Source organism: Muntiacus reevesi, chromosome 7 (genome assembly GCF_963930625.1).
Source record: "Muntiacus reevesi chromosome 7, mMunRee1.1, whole genome shotgun sequence".
Classification (NCBI taxonomy): Eukaryota; Metazoa; Chordata; class Mammalia; order Artiodactyla; family Cervidae; genus Muntiacus; species Muntiacus reevesi.
Window position 1 is genome coordinate 26,903,975 of NC_089255.1, and position 3,983 is coordinate 26,907,957.

A 3,983-nucleotide genomic window follows, 5' to 3' on the forward strand; every position below is an offset into this window, starting at 1 on the left:
TAATAGTCACATGGACATAAAACATGTTGATTTTTCATTTTAAAAAATAGTGTAAACTGAAAAGAGCAAAACTCAATGGGAAAATATATATACATACAACAAAGGGAGAGCAGGGTAGTCAAAGAAAATAAGGTATTTACCTTATTGCAACTATTTAGCTGCAAAAATAGAAGAAAATCATTTATTAATCTTGCAATAAAGACAATTAAAATTGTATTCCAATACCACTTCTTATCATCATAATGGCAACATATTGTATTATCAATGCTGTAAAAAATGAGGCAATTTGCACATTGCAATTGAAAACGCAAAATGCTTTGAGCCCTATGGAAGGAATATCTAGCAAATAAATAATTCTAAAGTTCTGAACATAGACTTGATACTTAATAAGGGCTAGATATTCAGCTTCATAATATAAACTATATTGTTTAAAAACAAGGATAGTAAGAATTAGAGATATGAAAAGAGACGAAAGAGGAAAGAATAGAAATAAAGAAGGAGAGAAGGAAGGAGCAGAAGCAACAGTTATAACTGGACATGGAACAACAGACTGGTTCCAAATAGGAAAAGGAGTACCTCAAGTCTGTATATTGTCACCCTGCTTATTTAACTTATATGCAGAGTACATCATGAGAAATGCTGGGCTAAATGAAGCATAAGCTGGAATCAACATTGCCAGCAGAAATATCAATAACCTCAGATACGCAGATGACACCACCCTTATGGCAGAAAGTAAAGAAGAACTAAAGAGCCTCTTGATGAAAGTGAAAGAGGAGAGTGAAAAAGTTGGCTTAAAACTCAACATTCAGAAAACTAAGATCATGGCATCTGGTCCTATCACTTCATGGCAAATAGATGGGGAAACAATGGAAACAGTGGCAGACTTTATTTTTTGGGACTCCAGAATCACTGCAGATGGTGACTGCAGCCATGAAATTAAAAGATGCTTGCTTCTTGGAAGGAAAGTTATGACCATAGACAGTATATTAAAAAGCAGAGACATTACTTTGCCAACAAAGGTCCATCTAGTCAAGGCTATGGTTTTTCCAGTAGTCATATATGGATGTGAGAATTGGATCATAAGAAAGCTGAGTGCCGAAAAATTGATGCTTTTGAACAGTGGTATTGGAGAAGACTCTTGAGAGTCCCTTGGACTGCAAGAAGATCAAATCCTAAAGGAAATCAACACTGAATATTCATTGGAAAAAATGATGCTGAAGCTGAAGCTCCAATACTTCGGTCACCTGACGCGAAGAGCTGACTCATTTGAAAAGCCCCTGATGCTGAGAAAGATGGAAGGCAGGAGGAGAAGGGGATGACAGAGGATGAGATGGTTGGATGGCATCACTGACTCAACAGACATGAGTTTGAGTAAACTCCAGGAGTTGGTGATGGACAGGGAGGCCTGGCGTGCTGCAGTCCATGGGAATGCAAAGAATCAGACACGACTGAGAGGATGAACTGACTGACTGACTGAAGGAAGGAAGGAAAGAAGACCTTGCTGTTTGGCTTACATAATATAGAAAAACATATATACATATATTTTGACAGAGGTAAATTTATATAATATAAGTGAACACTTTGGTACAAGTGATATTATAATGTATATGTTCTAAGGAGAGTCAGGAGTAAACATAGCTCTCAGTATTTTATTATTTAAGCTACTCTCAAAAGAGAAATTTGTTTCAAGTGAGGGTCAAGGAGCAGTCACTATATACTAATAATTGGAGTTACTCAGGCTCAGAAATATATAATTTTATGAATATATCCTATCATGGAGAGATTCAAAATGTGTGGAAATAAATATTAGCACTAGAAAAGTGCAACCAGCATCTGGGGTTTCTTTTGTAACATGAACCTCTTCTCTCAAGTAACTTGATAAACTATTCTTTCTCACAGTTTCAGGACTCGTTCAATTAAGTCTGTTCATACATAGCTACTTAGATATAGTTTTGCTTCTGAGAAGCAAGTTTTGTGTGAGAAATGTAGTGTTAGAGTACTGCCCTGAATAGAGCCTGAAAAATAAAGAGTGTCCAAATATATATTACACGTGCATTTTCTCTGTACAAAATGCAGGTTCAAGTCTTGGAAAAACTGTTTATGAAATGCATTACTACTGGCACTTGTATCAGAATATTAATTCTGCATAACCATAAAAACTGGTGGTTCAGACTGTAAAGCGTCTGTCTACAATGCAGGAGACCTGGGTTCGATCCCTGGGTTCGATCCCTGGGTTGGGAAGATTCCCTAGAAAAGGAAGCGGCAACCCACTCCAGTACTCTTGCCTAGAAAATCCCATGGACGGAGGAGCTTGGTGCAGGCTACTGTCCATGGGGTCACAAAGAGTTGGGCATGACTGAGCGACTTCACTTTTAAGAACTGTACTTTTAACAGGTAAAGTTTTTGACCTGCCCTTCTACATTTAATTACCTCTGGATCTAGGAGATTGTGTCCACCATAAACTCAATAAAACTATTTTCATTTTGGAATTATTACACTGTTAAGGTTTCAATTTTGCATGTGAATACATCTCTAGCACCCAAGCATAAATTCTTCTTTCCATTCTAGAAGTTCTTAGTGCATCTCTTCTTTTCATACATTAGAAATGTACTAAATGGAGAAAGCAAACCAGTCCGTGGTATCTGAGTTCCTTTTTCATGGACTCTGTGAGTCAAGGGAGCTCCAGAAATTCTCTTACTGCCATTTTCTGCACTCTACCTGATGACCGTCCTGGGAAACCTTTTCGTCGTGCTTTTAATCATCGCTGACTCTCATCTCCATTCCCCAATGTACTTCTTCTTAGCCAATCTCTCATTTGTTGACTTCTGCCTTTCCTCAGTGACCACTCCTAAACTGACCACAGACTTCCTAAACGATAAGAAAACCATCTCCTTTGGGGGTTGCATGAGCCAAATCCTTTGTGTGCATGTATTTGCAGGAGGTGAGATGGTACTGCTTGTGACAATGGCCTATGATCGTTATGTAGCCATCTGCAAGCCACTCCATTACTCCAGCATCATGGGCAGACAGAAGTGCATCTGGCTAGTACTGACATCATGGATCATTGGCTTTGTGCATGCCACAAGTCAACTAGCTATGATTTTAGATCTTCCCTTCTGTGGACCCAGAATAGTGGACAGTTTTTTCTGTGATATCCCTCTGGTGATCAAACTGGCCTGCATGGATACTCATACTCTGAGACTGTTGATAAATGCTGACAGTGCAGTCTTGGCTACAACTTGCTTCATTCTCTTGCTGATCTCTTACACCTACATCCTGGTGACTGTCTGTCTTTGCTCCAAGGATGGGGCATCAAAGGCACTCTCTACCTGCACTTCCCACATCACAGTGGTGGTGCTGTTCTTTGTACCCTGCATCTTCACCTATCTGTGGCCACCTAGCATCACTTGGGTGGACAAGTTCCTTGCTGTGTTTTACACAGTAATCACACCTCTCTTGAATCCAGCCATTTATACACTGAGAAATAAAGAGATTAAGAATGCCATAAAGAGACTGACAAGTTAGCATATGGATGCAAGGTGCAATTTTTAGATCTTTCATGTAGTCATCAATTCCTCTGTGTGCTCCCCAATTTAGACATATTTTGACCTGTTAACTGAACTGAAAATATGTTCATATCTATAAGCTATAAGCAGTTTCAGATATATGTTTTGTATTTATTCCATTAAGAATACAAATTCAAATTTCCAGTACTTATATTCTTATCACTTGAAGAGAGTAAAACTTTGCCTATATATTCTTTTGTATATGATATAAAATTACTAGATGGTAGTAAATGATGATAACAAGAACTATTAAAAATAAATCTACTATTTATTAAATACTACCTATATCCACAACACTATGCTAAGCTTTTTACCTAACTTATGTATACTTAATACATCGCTTTGGTTTAATTATCATTATTTTCATTTCTAGAAATATTTGATTTACTCCTCCTAAATCTAAACCAGCTTAGAAAG

At 37.7% G+C, this 3,983-nt stretch overlaps 1 pseudogene; it reads left to right on the forward strand.

Moving 5' to 3' along the window:
- Positions 1–2,614: 2,614 nt before the first annotated feature.
- On the forward strand, positions 2,615–3,525 carry LOC136172327 (olfactory receptor 4K15-like; annotated as a pseudogene).
- The last annotated feature ends 458 nt before the right edge of the window (positions 3,526–3,983 follow it).